Source organism: Cryptotermes secundus, unplaced genomic scaffold (assembly GCF_002891405.2).
Source record: "Cryptotermes secundus unplaced genomic scaffold, Csec_1.0 scaffold337, whole genome shotgun sequence".
Classification (NCBI taxonomy): domain Eukaryota; kingdom Metazoa; phylum Arthropoda; class Insecta; order Blattodea; family Kalotermitidae; genus Cryptotermes; species Cryptotermes secundus.
The window spans coordinates 954,144-979,685 of record NW_019733323.1 but is presented as its reverse complement, the minus strand read 5'-3'; the positions used below and the strand labels follow the sequence as shown (position 1 = coordinate 979,685).

Genomic DNA, 25,542 nt, shown 5'->3' with positions numbered 1-25,542 from the left:
CGGGATAGCGCAGTCAGTATAGTGACTGGCTACGGGCTGGACGTGAGGAGCCGGGATAGCGCAGTCAGTATAGCGACTGGCTACGGGCTGGAGGACGTAGTCGGATTTCGATTTCCGGTGAGGCAAGAATTTTCAGTCCTCCATGTCGTCCAGACTGGCTATGGGGCCTACCTAACCTCCTATACAATGGGTACCAGGGGGGTTCTTTCCTCGGGTAAAGTGGCCGCAGCATGAAGCTGACCAATCGCCTCCAACTAGTGCCGAGTTCAAGCTATACATCCATTTCCCATACGCCTTCATGGCGTACTGCTTAATTAGTTGAACACAGAGACAACTTTACCTTTTTACTTTTACCCACTGAGGATGGAGCGCGCGGTAGCGCACTTGACTGAGACACTATGATACAAGTCGGAAGTCGCGGGTTCGATTCCCGATGAGGTCATTGGATTTTTCATTTGACATAATTCTTCCAGCCGCATCACGGCCTTGTTGTCTACTCAGCCGCTAACAGAAACGAGTACCAGGAATTTTNTGTCACAGCGGATAGGAGGAAGAGAGTGGTGGATTTTGTTGGGGGGGGGGGGGGTAAAGGACGGCCGGCGCTAAGGCTGATAACCTCACCGTCATCTGGGGGCCGATTGTCTACAAACTGTGGAAGCCTTGACGTCTACACAACCCTATGGACCTCCACGGCCTGTTGCATGGATAGAATTACTTTTACCTTCACATAACCAGGACATTCATGATTTAGAAATGTCACCAGGTATTGTCATGTTTCTTTGTGGTTGTAGAAGTGATACTGAGGCCTCAAATGGGCCAATGACAGAGGAGTATGAAGCATTGATAAGATGACAACTGACATTGGATAACAAAATTGTTAGGAGAGAAGCCTGCCCCAGCGCCACTTTGTCATCACAAATTGCATACTGATGATCTCGCGATCGAACCCGGGCCTCTGCATTCAGAAACTGACACGACTAATCGCCTGACCTAAGGTACGGTCCGTTGTTAGGGTAGTGAAATTGAAATGACTTCGATAAACTGGGCATGTAGCAAGAAACAAATTGTGTATGCAGGATGTGTAAAACGTCAACTTTAAATACTGAATAACAGAGGAGGAAAAATGACTCACTCCTCTTTCGTATTTTGGAGGTTTAGGCTTCAGATATTGGCTCAGGGGTGGGATATTCTGAGATTTTTAGATTTTCCTCAGCACCTTTGGGCAAATATATGAATATTATCCAAAATTAGCACATGGCCGTTTTTCCATCCAAATTGTTTTCCAGTTAATTATTCACTAACCATCCTACCGTTTGAGGCTATAGGAATATAAACTACGCACAGTAAAGTGGTAGTTAAGCATATAGGTTGGTAGGCGGGGGTGGATGGAACTGGTTCAAAATGATGTCCACATATAGGCCTTTGTATTGCTGGTATAGGAACTGTGGGTTCTGTCAATGCAGTGTTAGTTTCTGTGGCCACCAGTCCCACGCTGGGCAGCCAGTGGTGTCTGTGACAGCTCTGATATCTCCGTGTTGCGTTCTCAGCTGTCAAGATCCCCGTGTCAACCACAGAGGATGACAAGTCATAAGCACGCGAGCCTCCCCAGCCACGCCTTATCAGCAGCACTAACAAACTATCCCTTAAAATTCTTTATCCAGGCTCTCAGTTTTAAGAAGTGAAACAAAATCATAAAGCACACTTGAGAGTAGGGTTATCTGCCCCATTGTTTGAGCTACCTCCCCCCCACACACGTCCCTCTGTCTGTAGCATAGGCTTCATTGTTCCGAGATTCAATGCATTCCCACGAGCCAGAATCTGACCAGTTTTAAATATGGAAAGGACACAACTTGCAGTGCTCGCTCCTGTCTGTGGCGGCTTGTAAACCCCAGAGCAGTAAGCCATTTTTCTGCCCTACACGGCGGGCGGGCTGGGATGAAGCTTGCTCGCACTTCACAGCCACGTATTCGGTGTATGATTTGAAGTGGTTGTTAGAGTTATTTCTTCTGGGATATAACGCCGTGTAGTCCTTTCCAGTAGAAGGCACCCAGAGCCGTCAAACAGCGATATATGGCCATGAGTCCCGTGAGATTCGTAACTAAGAGTCACTGTGCTGACGAGGTCCAACAGCAATTTTACAGTCAGTGAGTAAGTGAAGTAGTCGACAGTAAAATATTATCATGAGTCCCGTGGAACCAAGAATGACTGTGCTGGCGAGGGCCAGCAGAAATTTAGCAATAAATTAGTCATTTAGTCCGTTAAGAAAGTCAACTGATGTTTCGGAGGAACATGTCGCCTCCATGGAACAGAGAGCTTCTTGAGAAACCAGTAACCGCTCAGCGAGGCAAGGAAATATCCAAGTTAAGAATTCGGAAGTTCATTGCCATATTCAAAAGAGTCCGCCAATTGATTCTATCCTGAGCCAGATGAATCCGGTCTAGGTGTCCCAAGTGATGTCTACGCTTTTGTTTCCGACCATAACTTTGTAATGCACAATACTGTCACGTATCCTGGTAAGAAAACAAACTCCTTGGCTTTAGTTCGCAAGCGAACTATACCAACCGAGCAACTGCCGCTTGTCGGCGAAGTTAGTGTCAACTTTAACGGCCTCCGTAGTCTAGGGGTAACGTTCCCACCTCATGACTCAAGGTACGCGGGTTCAAACCCTGCGGAGGTCGTGGAATTTTTAAGGACGGAAAAATTCAAGGAACAAGTCCTCCAGGAGGGACTTTAAGCCGTGGGTCCCGTGTCGTAGATTTACGGCACGTAAAAGATCCTCATGTCTCTAGGAGACCTCTGAGCAAAATTATTAGGCAACAGTTTCCCGCCCAAGTAGTCTCCACTGCCTCTGGTAGATGGGGGAAATATCAGGTACCGACGGCCAACCTCGTTGGCTGAACAGGGCTGATAGCACGCACCAGTACCGGTAGGGTATAAGGACAGTAGAAATTAAAGGGGGACGCACAATGGACCAATAACTGGTCTAAGTGCATGGAGAAACCCACCCCCTCTAATAATAATAATAATAATAATANTAGTGCCAACTTTAGTGGATAGAGGGTGTCGAGTGGTCAGCGCAACGAATCCTCACGGGCGTTAATTTCAGTTTTGTAGACCGGAGCCGCTACTTTTCATTAACGTAGCTCCTCAGTTATCACCATCAGGTTGAGTGGACGCCGTTCCAGACCCACTACTTCTCAGAAAATCTAGTAGCGCAGGGAATCGAACCCGGAACCTCTGGGGCTGTAGCCAGGAACTCTGACCCATAGACCACAGAGGTGGTCCCTCGTATCCTAGTAAGGCGACAAGAAATTAACGGGCTCCGGATTAGGCGAAGCTGTTGTTTATTGGGTATGTAGTTTAAATTAAAATTACAATCACTCAGAAATAAAGTCTTCCAGACGATGCCACCTGGTTAGTCTGTCGTCTTCTGGTTCTTAGCTGATCTGGTTTCTTCTGCTCTTAGCTCCGTTCGCCTCTTCTCATTTCTTCTCTGTTCTCTGTGTCTTAGTTCTGACCTCTCTTGGTCTGTAATATTCGACACTCGGACAGCCTAGACGACACCTTGTTCAAAGGTCCCGTTTCACGTGTTCTGTGTCCCGGTAGCTAAATGTATTCGTTACCGCAGAAACTGCACGAGTCCTGGCTTCCATTTCCGTGGTAACTTTTGTTTGTCGCATGAACCTATTTCAGTGTCACACCTACAACGGTACGGAACCGTGGATACCGAGCCGTTACCTAACAATGTACTCAGATATTCTGGCTTTTAGGCGGCACACCACAGTACAATAGACCGCGTGGAGTACTCTATATCTGTACTATTGGCCGTAGGGCCTATGTCTTGTGTTTTAACATTTGATTCGCCGTCATAATATTATTAATTCATTCCTTACGGCAACAAAACTTTATGCTATTTCAAATGTAAATATTGAAAAAGAATTACCATATTGACCTTGTAATTCAGACCACATGTCAACCGTTAAAATACGATACGGAAGACTCAAACTTTTCCGTTTCCGGTTCCATTCAGGGACTACGGGGAGCCTTTGGATTTGTGTGACATGTCAAGGAGAGACTTGGTTACCTAGACAACAAATCAACATTCACCGTAAACTTATCTGAGCAAAATGGCGTTCCTGAGAAATTCTCACTTCGGCTCCTAACGAACATATTGATCTCAGGATAACGACTTGGACTCGTACTGGGCAAATACTGGCTTCGAAACTAGGACTTACCGGCTTTCTTGATTGTGGTTATCCGTCGTTTCCCTCAGTCCAGGCGAATGAAGGCATATCCTGCTTATAGACCAGGATCATTACCTTTCAATTCCTTACCTTCTCACAATTCATGAATCATCATAATCTGTATCATATAAGGTTTATGGATGAAACAATGGAAACATGAAAAGACGAGAGAATTCTTGGAAGGCCTATGCGTAAGTGGTTGGAAAATATTAAAATAATCTTTAAAGTATACCTTGTACTTAATTCTTATGACTCAGGGCATAAGTTGATGGCTGCCTGTTTTTAACATTTAATGAACTTTTGACTTCTGTAAAAGGTAGGAATTCCTTGAGTATTTGGGGCGACTGTTACCTTCATGGAGTTAGATGGATGTGAATGTGTCATTAAATAAATTGCCAGCTATTGATATATCGGGTAGTCTCGTAAGGCTTTAATACAAATAAGAAACCGGCTGCACTGGTTCAGAAGTATAAAGAGTGTTGACGCTGCGGGCCCTTTCAAACATGGCAATGGAATTTCTGGTACGATAAATGGTGGAATATCTTGGCAAGCTGACCTACTATTAGAGTCTCAAGAAGGTCTCTGCTGTTACGGTTAGTTAAAAGGAGTTAGAATAAATATCTTATTAATACAAGAAGTTCTGGGAACACATACTCTTCTACTTTCCTTTGATACGACACGGACCACATATAAAACGACGCATTCAACAAATCTTGTATTGTTGCATGCGCATTCGTTGCCGCCGTAACGCTTCTACCAAACTGCTGCTTAGCAACGGTAGGGGATACACATACAGACACACAGACTGATGGGAGTGATTTATGAAGGACGCCGTTGAGATGGGCTCAATACCAAATTTCATAAAGATTGGTTCACGCATTCAGGAGTTGATAGGAAGGATACAGAGATACGTAGACACACACACACAACTTTGTTATCTGATAAATTTGCTTAGTTTTCTTCAAAATAAGGACTGTAGGCCCTGTGAAATTGATTTAGATGTGAAGAAGAAGAAAATAATTAGAAATGATCTCTATATCAGTCTCTATTTTTAACGAACTGAATTTGCAAACAAAGAGAAGCTGTCCTGCATTAACTTAGAATATCATTATACTGGCTATCATAGTTTTAAATTTTGTAGCGGAACCGTAAATTCCAGTAGCATTACTGCCACTGGAGTTCCCAGTACATTATGGCTGTGGACGTTTTGTCCACGATTTTCACCTAATTCTTTCTATCCTGTTCCCCTCCTCAAAACTAATGCTTCTAAGATCTATCTTAGACATCTCCACAAATCTTCACATGGGTTTTCCAAACGAACTTTCTCCAGAAGTTCTCTCACCACACCGTATGAAAGTCGCGGGTTCCAGATCCTCCCAGCTGCACTATGTCCCTGGGGTCGACTTAGCCTCTAACAGAAATGAACACCAGGAATCTTCCTGGGGGGGGGGTAAAGGGCGGCCGGAGCGTAAGGCTGAAAAACTTACTGCCATCTGTGAGCCGAATGTCTAGAGAAACTCTGGGAGCATCGACGTCTCACAAACCTATGGGACTTCATGGCCTGTTGCAGGGATAGCTTTTCCTTTTTTTACCTTTAATAACAGTAGGTTAACTGCCTAAATTACAAAGTTTCTCGCTGCGTTATATACAAATAAGAGAACAAACAATTTTTGCCTTTATGGCTTGTCTGTGTTTCGGTTTTATTTTTTTGAAAATAGATCTCAATCTGCAATAGATTAAGGTCCATAAAGTATACATAATAGAAAGAAACTTATGTAGGGTATTATTCTTCATGGGCGTACACACTTCTGTGCTATCAAACAAACCGTCTTGACTGTCCTAGTTAATAACATTCATCGAATAAAGTGGTTTTCATAAACAGCAGATCTACTGATATATTTAAAAATATATCCTTATTTATCAAAAGGGAAATTGCAAAGTTCCAAAGGTTTTTATCCATTTCAAGTCTTAAGTTAATCTAATAATATTTAAAAATTCGGTTCGTACTTCACCGAAAGTACAATACGTCTCAATTACGAAGTTCAATCTGTTAATGCTGTTTAGGAAAAAATATCTGTTTACTTTGAGAATTATGCTAAAATGATAAAGACACTCTGTGTGCAAAATTGAAGTGTCTTTTATATATTATACACATATTATACACTGTGATTTAAAGGGTTAATAAGACGAACTAACAACATGATACCTTAACGTGGGTCTATGACTTTATCAAATGTGAGAGCCGCCACTGACTTTTATTACTTCATCCCTTCAAAGTGTCTGGCGGCAGTTCGATCCACATGACGTCATCAAGGACTTTCTCCCCCACTTCATCATCCCCCTTATTATTATTTGCACTTACCCTCCCATAACAATCTGCGTCATCCCCTGCCTCACTCAGACTGATCCATTAGAAGGGCGGAATGATTGGTCAGGTTCTTGGGTACACAAAACGCAGTTAAGCTGGTAGCTTCTAGCGTGATCGGGAGTCACATGACCTGATTCCTTTCTGTAGGCCAATTCCGACGGAAGCATTAGCTTTCTAATGGTTGTCATCGCGAACTGTCTAAATGGAATGGATTATGGTTCACTGTCCTACTGCTGTATAAACAATCTTCATTTTATTTAAACAAATGAGACCTGTTTTAGCCATTGAGGCGTAAATGAAGATTTAATACTCGTATAGGCCTGTAAAGCCGGTCACGGTAGCCAAGCGGTCTAAGGCATATACTGTCTTCTCTCGCTCGGAAGCCGGGATTGTGGGTTCGAATCCCACACAAGGCATGGATGTTTGGCATATATGTATGAGTTTATTCTGTGTTTGTGTTGTCCTGTGTTTAGGTAGAGGCCTTGCGACGGACTAATCACTCGTCCAAGAAGTCCTACCGTGTGTAAAATAATCATAAAACTGAAATGATCAGATGCCAGGGCCCAAGGGGGCTGTAGAGCCAGTGAAAAAAGGGCCTCTAAGGGAGTAACAGTGAATACATGTGAGATTTCATAATGTCGTTGCTCCTAGCTGCATCTTTGCGGGACAGAATATCGAAAGAAAAAATAATGAATTATTGCAAATTTATAATAAAATGGTATGAATAAAGAAATATATAAATTAATTCTGAAAGAGCATGTAAATATGGAGCAGCCGGGATATCGTAGTCGGTACAGGGACCGACTACGGGCTGAACGACTGAGGGGTCGCCGTTCGAGTCCCTGTAGCGTCAAGAATTTTCTCCACGTCGTCCAGACCTACTCTGGGGTTCACCCAACCTCCTATCCAGTGGGTACCTGGGGTCTCGGAGTTAAAGCAGCCGGAACGTGAAGTTGACCACTCACCTCCAGCTAATGCCGAGGTCAAGAAAATATGGATCTATACATCCATTCCACCATACGCCTTCACGGTGTAGTGCATAATTAGTTAAGACCAGGTACAGCTTTACCTTCTTGCATGTAAATACGAAGTAAAACTATATATACTATAAAATTCAGCATATTTATGTAGAAAGTGGTATACTACAAACTGAAAATGTGGCGTGAGAAGTGAAGGAATGCCAATTACATTGGAAACAAAAAGTAAATAAATTTCAAGATAGTAGATGGCCAACATTAGTATACTTACATAATTCTAAAGGGCATAGAGACTTTGAAAGACAAAGAAGTGAATATTAATATATGTGTTAATATTTCTGAACATCAGAGTGGGCATGAAGCACCCAATCCTTAAGTTGGAGGAAGATGAAAATAACAAAAATGCGTGAAAATGTAATTGACTACGGTATTCTGGAATGTGGCGCCAAGTGCTTTGGTAGGTACCCACTCACTCATGGGGCTGAGACCTTCTTGAGGAGTCGCCAATTCTGCAGCTACTCAAGAACTTCCCAGTATTTTATGGAACCCTCAGGTTCATTACCATGTTCACAAGAGCCCTCCACTGGTGCCTATCCTGAGCCAGATCAATCAAATCCATACCATCCCATCCTATCTCTCTAAGATCCAATTTAATATTGTCCACCAATCTACGCCTTGGTCTTACCAGTGGTCTCATGCCTTCTGGCTTTCCCACCAATATCCTATATGCATTCCTTTTCTCCTTATTCTTGCTACATGCCCTGCCCACCTCATTATCCTTGACTTGATCATTCTAATTATACTTGGAGAAGAATAAGATTTATGAAGCTCCTCATTATGCAGTTTTCTTCAACCTCAAAATATTCTCCTCCACACCCTGTTCTCAAACACCATCAGTCTATGTTCCTCCCTTGAGAGACCAAGTTTCACACACACATACAGAACCACAGGGAAAATTATAGTTTTTTGTATTCTAATTTTTAAGTTTTTGGATAGGAGACTAGGAGACAAAAGGTTCTGGACTGAATGGTAGCAAGCGTTACCCGAGTTCAATCTCCTTTTAATTTCCTCCTAAATCAGGCGATTAAAATATTAGAAATGTTAAAAATATTTAAACATGTTATGCGGCGGCTAATTATTTGTCTGCTTTGCTTCGTTGTGAAACAAAGTTCTTCACGTCACCGTGTGTTTTATCCGAACTGCCCATTGTTTCCATTGCACAGGAAATAGATCACAGGTATTACAATCGACTGTATGAATAAGATGTATGTCAGTTTGCTACTCTCTGCATATTGTATACACCGTGGGACGGTGTTAAGACTCATTCGAATTAAACCAGTCGCGATTGCAAATCATGCTGAAACATCAGTCTACAGTTTTAACCACAAAAGGCAATATGTGATGTTTAAAATGAAACTTTGGTCTCAGATTACGATCTGACTGAGATGCAACGCCTTACGATTTGGTACATGGTACCAACGTTTCACTTTATCCTACTACCTAAATCTTCAGGTTATTCTTTTACCCAGACTGTCTGCATACTCATCACTCTGAGGAAATCTGATCTCCTACTTTGTAGTTCCTGACCTGATAATCTTATTTGTTTATGTTTCATTAATTTTATGAAAATAATTTTTCGGGAAAATGCCACTGAAGAAATGAAAGAGCACGGGGACAACTGTACAGTATCATGAATTTGAGAGGTCAGGAAGACACATTAATTTTTACTCAAAAGTTGAATGGGAGAAAACATTTGAGAGACTTAGGCACACGTGAAAAAATACATTATTATAGGTCTTAAATAAACTGGAAGTAAGAGTGTGGACATACTTGATTTGGCTAGGGACCCGTGGATACAGACCAGTGATGGAACCTAGTGAACATGATAATGAACATTTTAATTCCACGGATGGTGAGAAAATTTTTGACTCCCTAAGTAATTTGCCCAATTTCGAGGAAGATTTTTTATTGTGGATTTAGCTGTTTCGCTGTCTATGTCTAGGTCGCGTGCCGGATAGCAACACTTTGCACATACGGAATGACACGACACGACGCGACACGGCACGGCACATTGTAGCCTTCCTCGAGATTCAGACCGATGTAAATGCATTTCATTCGCATTAAATTATGTCGATAGGTTTATATGCTGACCGTCAGACAGTTGTGTTATATATTGACGATATATCAACTGTAGAGATGATTTATCAACTTTTAATACTGATAATAATTCAACGCTATAATAAGTGTTAAGGAAATGGGTGATCACAAAATATCGCAACTTATGTTGTTTATCACAAAGCCTATTGAACTTGTTGTAGTCGATAACTTCAAAATTGTAATCAAGAGGTGCACAGTCCGAATACATTCTAGTTTGCCAGCTATCTTCTTTTCGGTCTTCCATGGTTCCGATTATCCGTTCCTCACGAATGCTTGGATAGTGCCCTGAAATAGGCTCCGAGTATTCCGTTCTGGTTCCTTACGTACTCATCAACCATGACCGCTTTCCAGTCTTGCTTAACATTGTGTAATCTCAGTGCTGATCTATCTTCGTCAAAAAATTCAAGGAGCTACAGATCTCTTGCAGTACAGCAGGTATTCTTACGTCCTCCAGTAAGCGAGAGTTGAACAGCTAGTTAAAACTTCGTAGAGTTGCTTTCGGTAAATTCCAAAATAATTGTTGGCGTTAAGTTCAGAAAATATTACCTGTCCATCTGCTTTGAGAAATTTAAATTTTATTATATACAGGACAATAATTTTACATGCAGTTTCGCATGGATGAGAAGCTTTGCCTCTCATATTAATGGACTTATATTGATAGTGTGCTGAGGATATGAGAACCGCAGTGATAGGAATTGATAGAAGGTTGAAGAAAAATGTATAGTAAGGATGGTGATACGGACGGGTTATGTAGCACTAATTGGAGTAATAAAACACATACGAAGTGTTGGTCGGAAAATCTGAATGGAAAAAGACATTTTGAAGACCTAGACTTACATGGGGAATCATAGGATGCATCTTAAAGCAGTTGGTTGTGACGAAGTGAACTGCATTCATCTAGCACAGGACAGGGAAAAGCGGCTACCTATTGTGAACACGTTGATGAACCTCCAGGTTCCGAAACGCCGGGAAGCTTCTTGAGACGCTGAACGAATATGAGATGGATTATTCTGCACGGAAATAGTCAACGGCTGCTTTCGTAGAAGAAGCGAAAAGGAGCGATGTGGGCTGTGTATGAGCGAGTGCAGCTCCAATGATTCTGTCGGATTCCCGCGAATGCGTTGATAACGGGAGACTACAGACTCTACTCGGCCAGTGAAAACTATTAACGCGTCTCTCTCGACTTGAGAATAGGGAATGAAGAAATCAAAAGTAAACATGAATGAAAAAGAAGCAAAAATATGAATAAACAAGAGAATAAACGTCACTCATGGAGCAGATTCCTACTGATAATCTGACAGTTGCTCATTAGTAAAAAAAATCCCCGCCTTTTTTAGAACCAGATAGTCATCGCTAATGGATGCTATCATGAGACAGATTATTGCAGTTTGTTTTAAGAACTGCTAGAAATATTAGCAACATATTTACGCCTCGTCTATCCAGTTATCTTCTCCCTTCAGGTTTTTTGTTGAAATTTTGTATGCATACGATGTCCCTCCGGAATTTTGATAGTTCTCTCCCCACGATTTCATATAGAATTAAGCACGACAGTGGAAAGCTATACTAAATATTGTACAACGATTTTTTAATACTTTGACTGTGGTTTTACATTACTGAAGCAAAATCATTAATATTATCAAGCAGAGGGATAAACTTATGACTTTTGAATTCACTGTCAAAATGTTGAATTTACTGTTTACTCTTCTTAACAGTAATTAATGCAATTTTTCTGCAGGCCGCAGGCTTATTTCAGCATTAGCTTTTGCAGTCTCATACAATGCGAGACGCTAAGTACACATCTCATACTGCCGTTGAAACTTCTCTTCATCCTTGCGTTTCAACTACACTCCATGCTATCGCGACAGAGAAGTTGCCGTATCCTTAGGGGTAAACTTTGCTGTATGGCTGACTGTGATGTCCATGGCGATTTAATCCGAGTTCAGCACAAAGCATAGGCACCGTGTGGCTAATTACTTTCCACACTGCAACCTGACCGTAATTTCGGGGATCTGCAATTGCACCATCCAGAGACCAAATGAAGGCGATTCCGAGAATTGTGGAATTTCATACAAACCATCTTCCACACTAAGCGAAAAATGATACATTTTGTTTACAATAGAACTCGATTTTAAAAGATACGAAGGGACTGGACGTGTAATAATTATGTAAATTCGCGTTTATACTCAGCATTTAAATTTAATGTTATTACTAGTACGAAAACAAAAGGATGGGAATAAAGCAATTTTACAGAACATAGGAAATGAATACAAGATTTAGAAAGGAAATCTTTCAGAGTGAGGCCACTTGAGACTGAGAACATAATCAAATGAAGGAAAGTTCCAGATTCGAACATTTACCGGAGGTCATCTATCCTGATCGAGGTTTACGTGTTATTCCTCATCCCCTCCAGACAAATGCCAGGACAATGCATCAGATTAGCGCAAGACAGCTTTCTTCTAAATCTTTTTAACTTAATTAGTCGCTAAACAGTTTACCGTGTTACGCTATGTATACTCAGATATTGGTATCACTGTCGTAATTGTCTAATAATATTGAGAGTAATGTGAATTTGTGCAGAAGAGAACCCAGAAGATAATTTTCTGCGGTAAGGATAAATTGTTTCCTTAATAACACATATAAAGTAGCCATCTTCATGGAGGAGAGTCCTTACCCACTTACTCAATAAATCCTCCGGTTTTTGTGGAATCCGAAAAGTCATTGCCACATTCATATGAGCCCACAATATGGAATAAGATCGATTTAATTCGAGTCGTTAATGAATCTGCAATCTCTCCCTGGCGCACACTCCACCTGATCTTGAAGGTGATTTCAACATCGTGATGTTGCAAGACCGCGTATCACCGTGTACTTCAGATAACTGAAACGTGGACTTTGCTCAGGTTCCCATAAATCGATATGTACTGCTACGTCACGCACTCTGTTAAGCACAGAGATTTGAGACGTGCGTGGAGATTAATCCGCTTCAAACCTGACTTTGAGCACAGTTGCATGAGTTCTTCTCCGCAGGCTCTATTGTGAGAATCCCATATGCATATAACACATTTCTTCAAATTTTTTCCATTGGTAGGCAACCTTAATCGGTCCCATATGCTAAATCTTATTTAACTGCTGTTTCGTATTATGACAGTCATTTACTGCACAAAAGGGGCATACGATAGCTTAGTTGGTTGAGGCACTATGCTACAAGCCGGAAGGTCGCGGGTTCGAGTCTTGATGAGGTGAATTTTTTATTTCAATTGATCTAATCGTTCCAGCCGCACTATGGCTGTGGGGTCGACTCAGCTTCTAACAGAAATGAGTACCAGGAATCTTCGTGGGCTGTAATGGGCAGCCGGCGCGTAAGACTGACAACCTTACTGTAATCTGTGAGGCGACTGTCTAGAGAAAATGTGGGAGTCTCGACGTCTCACAACGATATGGGCCATCACGGCCTGGTACAGGGATAGATTTACCTTTTATATTGCAGAAAGTTAGTATTATGCATCTCCACAGTCCTAAATAAAATTGTATAAATTATGTGTGATATCATACCTTTTCGCTTTTCTCTATATTTTTCTGGGGAAGGAAAGTTTCGTGAGTGGAGATATGGCTACATCTATGTGATGTACTAAATAAAAATGTCGTAATTTCGGTATAGTTTAAGGACACTCCAGGCGAATTGCAGTTGCTTTCCTTAGGGATATGCTTTTGAGGACAAATGACGGCGCCTGTTATATACTGCTGTATTTTATTCAAATTTTACATATACTTCAATTCGTATTACTATGTTATATGTTCAATCCTTAACTTCCTTTAATTAACTCTGTGTTACTTCTAAACAAGGAGAACATGTATACTAAATCATAAAAATATTGTATAATAGCATTCTCCAGATTATTTGTATCACATTCGGATATTTAGCATTTCGCTTTATACCAAAACACGTGACTACATTTCCCTATAAATTTGTACAGAAGAGAGGACAAAACTGGAGCTTAAATTATTGCCATATTTAACTGTAAATACAACAGCTACTCGCAGATAATAAATGTCTCTTACCTTTTCTGTATTTGAGGCTCCTGTAAACCATTGGCATCTGCAGATGTGGAGTGGACGTGCGGATTTCTCCTGGCTCTTGTACTTCACGCCAAGCTATGAATTTTGTTTCCTTGGAAGACAGGGCGAATGAGCCTTCTTTCCAGAGGGAAGCGGTAGTTTATCTGTGTGTTAAAAGAATGGCTCTATTTGTTTACAGTTATAAAAACGACCATAATTAAGCGAAAACTCTGAACAAATGTAATTTCTTATTGACTTCATTCATTTTCTTCCTTTATAATATTCCTCGAAGAAAATTAAATGGAATCTTTTTATATTCGTGTCTCGTCCCAAAATTAGGAGCAGAATCATAATGTAAAAGTAGCAAGTTTGTTCGGTAAAGACGGTAGCAAATTACGATTACATTCATAAAAAATTTAGAGCAGACTAAATTTGGGAGATCAGTCCGTACAATTTTTTCTTCTCTTCTGCCTCATCTACAGTCGTATTAAATTATATAAACCATAATTCTTCCTGTTTTGTTGTTTAGATGAAATGAAAGTGACTCTCTCCCTCTGAGGGGAAAGCACAGTTTGAGGATGTCAGAGGACAGAGGGAGGGAGAGAGACAGGACACTGAAGAGAATTTGCAGACCCTGCTCTTCGCCGAATGTTATCAGAATGATGAAATGGAGGAGGGTGAGATGAACAGAGCATGTATCATGGGATGGGATGGGATGGGATGGGATGGGATGGGAAATAAACTGTGGCGTATTTTTTCCATTCGAAAGCGGTTGAGCCAAAGAAACAGCCATTGCTAAGTAATATACGTTCACAACAATAGAACAACTGGGTTATGCAACCCGTTTCTAGGTAAAGGCTCGGTATTCACACTTCCGCGTAGCAGTTACGTGACCCAACAGTGAATAGCGACAACGTGACGTGTTTTCAGTAGGTCGGCGTCGAAAGTTTATAGGGGATAATAAAGGTCGTTTGCGGATCAGTGAGTATGAAAGTTTCTAGTTGAGTTCCGAGGTTCCAGAGTGATTGAAAACGAAACAGCAAGAAGACTTCATAGTGATTTGAAGTGCTGGTTTCTGTGTTGAGAACCGTTGGTAGGAGACGACTAGGGGAAACTCAGAATCCTAGTGCGTGTGTAACGGTGAACTGTAAATTGTGTAAATCAGCGATAGCGCTGTAATACTCGTAATTGTAATTAAGAGAACTTGTAACCGAGGTGCTAATGAAACCAATTATCCGATCTAGAACCCATTAGTTTCGTCACGCTTTCACGTGACAATATTCACAAATTTAGTTGGAAACTGAGTGAATTTGTCCGCTTGGGACACGCAGTCACAGATTAGACTATAACATGAATGTTACAAAAGTGTTGTAGGAGGTTACGTACTGGATTCATCTGACTCAAGCTAAGGCTCAATGTTGGGCAGTTATTAACTCAATAATGAACTTAGCGATTAATTGAGAGCTTCAAGCTTTTTAAGGAAAATTCTGCTTCATGGAGTGTATTTTGTGCTTAGATAAGGATATTATTTCTGTGTTGTCTTTTATAGGATTAGCTTTCTAAAACAAACGAAAGAAGCATAGTGAGTGTTGCATTTGTATGCAAATAAAAGGCAGCTTCTGAAAGTATAGATGCCATGTAAACTGGCAGAATTTGTAGGAGCATGAACGACAGAAAAAGTAATCATTTTGAACAAGGCTACGGCACCTGTCCGCTTTAAGAGAGTAAAGGTTGTGAAGATGGAACTAACTTGAGGTTATATTTAATCATCACATATTCTTCGTCCTCCACTTGGGGTCACGTGCCACGACCCGACCCAGCCCCGCCCTGGAGATCGATTGGTCCGTCACAGCTGCAATGCAAACCTCCCGGTACAGATCGCTTCAAAATGTTGTACGTCTAGTAAAGTAACACTCCTATAATATGTTACTTAATTTAAATGCTCTTTATAAATATGGCAATCGCCTCTGTAGTCTAGTGGTCAGAGTTCCTGGCTACAGGTCCAGAGATCCCGGGTTCTATTCCCGGCGCTACCAGATTTTCTGAGAAGTAGTTGGTCTAGAACGGGGTTCATTCAGCCTCGTGAGGATACTTGAGGAGCTATTTCAAGGAAAGAGCGGCTCCGGTCTAGAAAACAGAAATTAACGGCCGTGGGGATTCGTTGCGCTGACCACGCGACACCCTCTATCCTCAAAAAGTTGGCACTAACTTCGCCGTCAAGTGGCGGTCGCTCGGTCTGTATAGTTCGTTTGCGGACTACAGGCCACGGATTATGGTGACATAAGGTTCAGTATATTGAAGGTCATAATTTTGATTTCATTCAGCATACGGTTTTGTTCAATTTTATTACGAAAATATAAAAATAAATGCCTTTGACATTTAAACCGAAAATTTTTATGGTTATCAATATCATTGCGAATTTTGAGCATAAAATATATGACAAAAATTGTATGCATATTAACAAATTTTCGCCTAATAAAATCAAACTTCATCAGAGATACTGAGTAATTTGAAAATTTCTGGAAAATTGTTTGACCATTGCGTTTAAAATATGTAAATCCTGTTACAGTTCGCCGCAATCAGTAGAGCAATGGATCCTCGAAATCGTGTTCAGAAGTATCAGGTTCGCATATATGTCAGAGAGAATTGTCCTTTACCTCAATTCCGTTTTTCAAATGACAGCGTGTTGTCTTAATATTGTTTACTGTTTTCTCCGATCATCTTTAGCTATTCCTTATTCGTAACTCTTCCAAATTACGTTTAACTCCATATGTCATCAGTTGATGTAGCATTATAATTTCGTAGAATACATAAATTTTTCGAATAAGGAAATTATCTCCAAAATCTTCCTTTAATTTTTTCCCCTCTGGACAAGTGATAATTCAGTCACTGGCTGCTTTGTGAGGACGAGAGTAAACAGAGTTCTTCTCTGAAAAATACAATTATCACTGTCATATTTTAGGCTAGTTTCATTTATTAAGGAATAGACGGGCTTATGAAATCAACATGTTGTTTGTCTTTGTGGGTTTGTCTGTCTGTCTCAGATTTCAACGTCTGAACCAACTGACCGCTTTGACAATACTCTGTATGAAGTTTATGCCGTTAGATACCATCCCAACGTTGTATTTTGTAACATTCTATAATTAGTAATAACAATATGGTGGATGCTCAAATTAATTTAGACCCCTAAAATTATATATAACAGATTTTACAGCGGTAATAACGAATATTTTCTGTTTAATTTGAAATTTGATTAAGCAGTAATGTTAGATATATGAAAGAAATATTGTTTTGAACACAACAGTTAGGACATTGGGAAACTTTGAGGTTATATTCAGAAATGTAAAGTATATTTTATTTTGTTTAAATAATACGTTCTTTAGAAAGAACTCATTCGAATTATTTCCTTATTTTCAAGTCCTAATTCAGCATCTACAGGAGCCAGGTACAGAGTCAGCACAATCATTCAAATACAAAGTGAAGAGAACAGTACAGTGATGTAGAACAAATATATGCATTGAGATATCCTGCTGCACATTCAATGAAGGACAACCAAGTGATGTAGGACAAATATACGCATTGAGATATCCTGTTGCACAGTCAATGAAGGACAAGCAAGTGATGTAGGACAAATATACGCATTGAGATATCCTGCTGCACAGTCAATGAATGATAAGCAAGTGCTGTAGGACAAATATACTCATTGAGATATCCTGTTGCACAGTCAATGAAGGAGAAGCAAGTTCTGTAGGACAAATATACTCATTGAGATATCCTGTTGCACAGTCAATGAAGGACAAGCAAGTGATGTAGGACAAATATACGCATTGAGATATCCTGTTGCACAGTCAATGAATGACGAACAAGTGATGTAGGACAAATATACGCATTGAGATATCCTGTTGCACAGTCAATGAAGGAGAAGCAAGTGATGTAGGACAAATATACGCATTCAGATATCCTGCTGCACACTCAATGAAGAACAACCAAGTGATGTAGGACAAATATACGCATTGAGATATTCTGCTGCACAGTCAATGAAGAACAACCAGGTGATGTAGGACAAATATACGCATGTGAGATATCCTGCTGCACAGTCAATGAAGGACAACCATAAGTTTATAATAACATAAAATATAAAAATAATGTATCTGTTTAAGGAATTCACCAAATTGTTGTTAAGAAATGGTTGGTTAACGTATTGAAGTTTTTTTTTCCTATTTCATTTTTCGCTAAGAGGCAGCAAGCAGTACGACATTCATTACGTTATATCTAAGCATAAGATGTTTGAAAGTATCCAGTGTTCCAGGTTCTAACTCTGAGGCCAACATCCTCTAAAAGCGACGGACATATAGTCAGGCCTTTATAAACGCCGACTCACGAATGAAGCGTGAAATTCTATGTTAACCAAAAAATAACTGCAATTGTATTGGTTGTGATTTATAAAGAAGCTCTTATAACATAAGGCACATCGTGGTTGCATTAAGTGCCGGTAAGTAAATCCCAGACAAGAGAAGCCTGTTATAGTTTCGTTCTTATAGGCTGACATAAAGGGGAACGTGAATACAGAGACCTGCTCCGCCAACTTGGGGGTTGGACTCAAGGTTGATGATCTTGCTCTGAGAAGAACAATTCGCCTACTTTGCCTTGATACGACACAAATTTCATAGAAAGCGATGGGCGCAAAAATTCTTCTTTTGTATTTGTTGCTGCGGTAACATTTTTACAGAGCCCTTGCCTGAAATGGTAGGGGGATACTCATATTGGTGGGAGGGATTTGAAAGTACACCATTTAGATTGGCTCAGGTGCCATGACATACATGTAGATTTTCATAAAGATTAGTTCAGGCATTCAAGAGTTAACAGAGAGGATTCATAGACACGGAGTAGTAGGCTAAATATTATGTTGCTAGAACCGAAGGAATGGAAACCGGACGGTCTATAGACGAATCTGGCAGAATCTTCTGAAGAAGATTACTGTTCTGTCAAGGATGATGATGATGATGATGATGACTTTGACGACGACGACGACGACGATAATAATAATAATAACAATAACTCGGCGAATTACGCAGATATGTCCACAAGTAGAGCCTCATGTAAATGTGTCCGCTACTGGTGTCCAGTTCCAACATTATAATGTTCCGACGAGTCTTAATAAATTCTCCCCAGTGTCAGATTTCATGGAATTCCGTTCACCGGTTCTCGAGCTCTCATAGGCGGGCAGACGGTTCTAGAGAAAATAGGTTTATTTTTACAGACTTTTCTTCCACAGCGAAGGCGCTAAAGGCGAAATGCAGAAGTGCATGATCGTTATATGTTTCTTATGATTTTCTGTTATAAAAAATATATGCGATCTTGATGTCTGGGACTTTACTCTGTTCAAATTTCAGATATGAACTTAATAAACCTTTCTGATCACAATCAAGGGACCCTTTCGTGCAGTAATATGAATGAATGACAGAGGCACTAGAATGGCAACGGTAATCCTATGGACGCTTGTACTGCTGAAGGAAATTCTACATGAAATTATCAAACCAGGACTGAAAGACACGATTTCGATATAAAAATGTTGGCGTTATAAGGAAGTGAGCTAAAGGCCAGGTCTTCATCCAAGGCTTTAGTAAAATACTGTATTAAAATAATGAGATTGTTTATTTCTTTTATAAAACATCTTAAAGAAACTCGCCGACCAAGCTGAAGTAACCGGTAATGCTCCTAAATTTTATTCTGGAAGTGTCCAGTTCGAATCTTGGCCGAGACACTATCCTTAGGTCATTCTTAACTTTTCTGGGTTTATCCAGCCAGACGCCGGATAATACCTCAAAATGAACCAGTAACGCTTCCTTCCACATCCATTCCTCATCAATTTATTATCTGCTAAATATTCTGTCATTTAACGTTTATGGCGGAAGCAACTGAGAGCACCGATAAATTGGTAAATTGATTAGGAACACTTACTTCATGTTTTTAACTACGTATAATCTTAAGAAAGTCACTCGGCGTTTCGGAGGAACATGTCACCATCTTTTGGGCTGAAGAGTAAGAAAGCAAGAAACCGCCGTGAAGCAAGAAACAAGCAGGGCTGATTTTCAACGGACTACGCGGCGTTATATCCCAGAAGACAGAATGCTTCATAACTACCGCTGTGAGAACTTCAGCTCCTACATAGCGCTATATCCCAGAAGACAGAACTCTTCATAACCACTGCTGTGAGAACTTCAGTTCCTATGCAGCGCTATATCCCAGAAGACAGAACTATTCATAACCACCGCCGTGAGAACTTCAGCTCCTACACAGTGCTATATCCCAGAAGACAGAACTGTTCATAACCACTGCTGTGAGAACCTCAGCTCCGACACAGCGCTATATCCCAGAAGACAGAACTCTTCATAACCACCGCTGTGAGACCCTCAGATCCTACACAGCGCTATATCCCAGAAGACAGAACTGTTCCTAACCACTAGTGTGAGAACCTCAGCTACTACGCAGCGCTATATCCCAGAAGACGGAACTTTTCATAACCACCGATGTGAGAACCTCAGATCCTACATGGCGCTATATCCCAGAAGACAGAACTCTTCATAACCACCGCTGTGAGAACCTCAGATCCTACATGGCCCTATATCCCAGAAGACAGAACTCTTCATAACCACTGCTGTGAGAACCTCAGCTACTACGCAGCGCTATATTCCAGAAGACGGAACTCTTCATAACTACCGCTGTGAGAACCTCAGATCCTACGAGTACTTCAGAAATTGAAATACCAACGTGGGAATTTTGAATTTGAGTTGCTGATGCCATGGGGAATTAATAATAATAATATTTCTTTATTTATTTATATATTGAACCCAACGGCCAGGGACCAGTTGCAGAGTCAGCACGAATATAAACAACAGCAATATGAGAGTACAGGACAAAACAAACAAGAAAACAGAAACAAAGGAAAATGCGTCAGATTGGGATTTTAACAATCAAACAAGAGTACCTGAAAATATCCGAGAGTTTGCAGTTGAAACACGTCTAGCTGAACGGCTGTGGCTAGAAGAACAAGTGAACATGTTGAAGTTATGAATGTTCCGAGTAGAAACCCATAGGCTGACTATTTCGAGGACAGAGTGGGCAACATTTAGAGCCACTAAAATCATTTATTAAGAACAAAGTATCTGTAGTGATAATAATAAAAAAGTAAACAACAAATTAGTGACTACGCCGCATTTTATCAGTTCTGCTCAACTAAAAGGTGTAAATGGCGTTACATGCAGTCATATGAAGTATAGATGGATTCCTTTAAATATAAAACTGTAGGAAATGTGTGATTGCCCCTGTGCTTAATTCAACACTACGCCATGAAAACTTATAAGGCAATAAAGTTTTTAGCTCCACGTATTGTAACCGATTTGCTCAAAGCATTACCAGGCAACGGCTCGATATACACCCCGCGATACGTGCACGCAATAATAGGACGAACGTTATAGCTCGTTTCTAGGCAGCAGTCAGCAAGTCAGTGGACTGGCGAGATATCAATCACGTGTCTTGTGCTTCTGTGTGGTCCGTGCGGAGCCTATATAAAGAAAATCTTCTGTGTAGCTTAGATGAGTATGCAGTGCAGTTGAGAGTACCAGGACGGGAATGGAACATGTCCTTAGTGAATTCTGAAGGTTAGTTGAGTACAGATTAGGACAGGAATGCAGAGTGATTGAAGACGAAATAACAAGAAGACTTCACTGTCATTTCAAGTGCTAGTTTCTGTGTTGAGGTACGTTTCTAGAAGATGACTAGTGAAGACGGAGAATCCTAGTGCTTGTGCAAAGGTGGACTGAAAATGTGTAGAATAGCAATAGCTTTATAATTTAGTGTGATTAAGAGAACTCGTAACCGAAATGCCAGTAAATCCAATCATTGGATCTAGATCCCGTTATTTTCGTTACGCGTACCCCCAAACATGTGACGCTAGATAGAGGGAAGACGTCTTCTTCACTCCTCGGCTGATCCAACCCCAGAGAAATTGCCCCTGTTACCCAGGGTAAGAAGCCTGATAGTTCCTAAAACCGGTCTGAACTCAGTGACGAAGATAAAAGTCTATAGAAACCGTACTTTGCTGACTGATCAACCCCGGCTCCTTGAACTAATTGCAGAATTTGTTGTATTTTAATTGCTATGTTAGCAATGTCATGTTCAGTAAAAGAACAAAGTGTGAAGTATGTTTTATTTATTGTTTGCTGCTGTAGCTGTTAACAGACCTTATAATTAGTGACAAACAAGGAGCTAGTTTACTTTTCACGGCCATATGCAAGCAAAGAAGAACATGAAAAACAATGTAATTACAAGGGGTCAGGAATGTAGGTCACAGGCTTACAATGTACTCTTCTTCAGACTTCTCGTGTTTATCCTCATATCTGATAAGTTGCTATGGAAATTACTTACTCTGCTTTTTTAAGTTTGCGTGATCGTATTTTGAGCAGGATTTTCAACACATGGTGCGTAGACCGCAAATTTAGTTTTCATTGTGAAAGAAACAATTAATGTGGAAACATTTACAGTACGATTTTAAACACCAACTAAAGTACTAACAGAAAATCTAATTACCCAATATCGACGTATGTATTGCGGCACTTATAGCATGGATATCGAAGAACAAGAAATGTTAATGTCAGGAAAAGAGTCTGCATACTAATGAGAACAATAAATTAGCATTCAGAACATGTCTAAAGAAACGGAATTTGCTATTTCATGAACAGACCTTAATTATTGTGACATATAGAAATTTATTCCACTATTGACCTTATCAGCATATTCTAAACATGACAGGAACCTGATATGTGACTTCGACTTTAGGACAAGAAAAATAGAAACCTGTTTGTCTAAGATAAAAAGTAACATATTTCTTCAAAACTCCGTGGCCTATAGTCCCCAAGTGAATTATACCGGCCGAACGACCGCCGCTTGTCGGCGATGTTAGTGCCAATTTGGCCGCGCCATAGCTCGAGCGGTAAGTCGCTGGTTTCCCACCGCGGCGGCCCGGGTTCGATCCCGGGTCTGGTCAATTGGGATTTGTGGTGGACAAAGTGGCGCTGGGGGGGGGCGGGTTTTCTCCGGGTACTTCGGTTTCCCTTGCCAATCTTCATTCCACCAAATTTTCCATCATCATAATCAACCGGGGCAGGTACAATAGGCCAAACAGTGGCCTCAGTGCTAAGTGGACCCAGCTGGACTCCACCCCCCACTAAGCGAATTACTGCCAACTTTTGAGGATAGAGGGTGTCGCGTGGTCAGCGCAACGGATCCCCACGGCCGTTACTCTCGGTTTTTTAGACCGAATATATACCTTCAAGAATTCAAAATACAAACGTTTGAAATTTTAAATGTACAGTTAAAACCACAGCTTAATGAAGACTTAATAAGCGTTGCAGGCTTGTAAGGAGTATAGCACTCACGCCAACTGGAAAATGAGCAAGAAGTTCCAGTCAGCGATGCTCAGAAATTAATGCCTGCTGAAATATGGCCGAGTAAATATGTGGTGATTAAAACTTAGGACTATTTGGCTCACCTAACAGACTAACAGATGTAGGCTACCATCGTTTTTAGTCAACGATCTACCAGTACTCTTGGAACGCGTGCCTCTTCATTAACGACTACACATGTGTTTCATGAGTGATGGGTCACCACCTCATTTTATCCACATTGTCAGGCAGCACCTGAACCAGACTTCCGGTAACACTGTGGAGTCAAATGTCCTGCACGTTCTCCTGACTTCAATCCTCCGGGTTATATGGCTGTGGGCTGTGTCAATGCCTATCAATGACCTAGAGATATTATAGCAACGAGTAGAGAATTCCTATGATTCGAGTGAAACCAGGGATTTTCGACAGAGTGCGCACCTCTGAGCCACGAAGAGCTGAACCTTATGTTGAAATGCAACGTCTGCTGTAGGAAATACAAGAACATCGCCCATGTCTCAGCAGGCACTGGTTACTAGACATATTGTGAACCGTAGGCCCATTTCTAGGCAACGCCCGAAATACACGCACACAACAATAGAAAAGGTATTGCAAGGAATGTTTTCTGTGGAATACCCATTGTGGAGAGCTGTTACTAAGTAGACCGAGAAGAATTAATGTTGAGCGATTTTTATTGTGGAAATCAGCAATAGTGTAATAATTATTTGTAGTCACGGCCTCTAACTAGTCAATAAATCTATTCACCACTCGAAATCCCGTCTATAGTTTCTAATACAAGTGAAAATATGTTGACTGGGACTTTTTGTTTGTACTCATTTAAGTGAGTATATCCTTACATCAAATCGCCCCGTTTTCAACACTCTGTATATGTACACTTAACAGGAGCGTGTTTCAAAGGAACTGTAAATGACATCCTCGTTCTTTACGTATAAGCAAACAAAATATAGCTATTTAGATACAGGGAAGTGATGCGCTGTAGCTCTGGACTTGCTTTGTTTCGGATGAACTGAATAGTTGAGGCTTCTCTTAAATTTCTTCGTTAATTTTACATGGAAATATTCACTACTAATTGATAGTTATTCATATTGTTGAAGAGAAGTCAAAACTACACTTGTAATGTTTGAATAAACAATCGATATTAAGAATTCGCTGCTTGATCTTACTACAGACAAGACAGTAAATCTGTAATTTGTTCAATATATATTTCAGTTTCGTAATTTAACATAGGATTTCATTAGAATAATAGAAAAAATCTGATTTCAATGGGGTCTATGTTCTATTCAGATTTTCTTTTGCTTCTTCCTTTCTCATATTGTGATTTTTGCTCAAATAATTGAGGCGTTTGTTTTCTCTAACATCTACCTCTTGCGATCTAGAATAAGAGACTTAGGCAGCACTATTTATTATATTGTGGCGTACCGCTATGGAGGCCGGACTGTAGAACGTCCATTGCTGGTCAACGGCTAGCAATTTCTAGGCAATGAAACATAAACAGACCGTTGTCTAGGGAAGTGCTTAAGTAACAGAGACCGAATTATTGAGTTCTTACAGCAACGAATGCGCAACAGTAGGGCATCCATTGCTAGGCAATGCATGTGTTGACATACCTGACAACAATACGTGATATCCGTTGCTGAACAGCAATATGTTTTCTATGGGTGGTCCGTGCCAAGCCTATGTATGGAACACTGAACACTGTTCGGGAAGGTTCAACGAGCGGTAAGGGAAGAATCAAGAACGAAGGCTCCACAGGGAATAGCGGTGAAAGACAATAGCCACTGAAGAGGGAACGTAAAAGGCTTGATTATATCATGTAGTGTAAACAAATAATTGTCCAATTAACATTCGTCTAATCCGAAACTCATCGTTTCTTGTCGCGGTACCTAGGAAACACGTGACAATATTTCAATTTGTATTTCTATGCGTGTAGACTTATGAATTGAGATTGTAAGTAGCTTCTTTCAATTTCTGTCAAGAATAAGACACTTCGATAATCTTCACATTTGTGCCTTGCAAATGGAGGCAACAGATATTTCCGAAATGCTGATAACGGTTTGTTAGTTCATACAGATATTAATTTTCATAGTTGCAGCTGTGAGGAAATTAATTCTCTTAATTTAGGAATTGTATGCAGTCTCGATAAATGTGACACTTACGGATGAATTGTATTGGACACTAAATGTCTGTTTCACTTTTCACTGCAACTTTTGCTCCAAATTTTTTCTCTGATAAATATTAGAAAATTCCGCTCGCAAAGCAGTCAGAGATGCTTTTCGATT

General features: G+C 40.5%; 2 long non-coding RNA genes across 2 annotated transcripts in view; one reads left to right on the top strand and one right to left on the bottom strand.

Moving 5' to 3' along the window:
* LOC117282593 overlaps positions 1-13,955 on the bottom strand; it is a 28,103-nt gene extending 14,148 nt beyond the window's left edge. The window contains exon 1 of the long non-coding RNA XR_004513389.1: positions 13,806-13,955. This is a non-coding gene — a long non-coding RNA (uncharacterized LOC117282593). The remainder of the gene's footprint in view (positions 1-13,805) is intronic.
* Positions 1-25,542, top strand: part of LOC117282592 — a 74,426-nt gene that overhangs the window by 6,621 nt on the left and 42,263 nt on the right. The gene's annotated exons all lie outside the window — the stretch shown is intronic.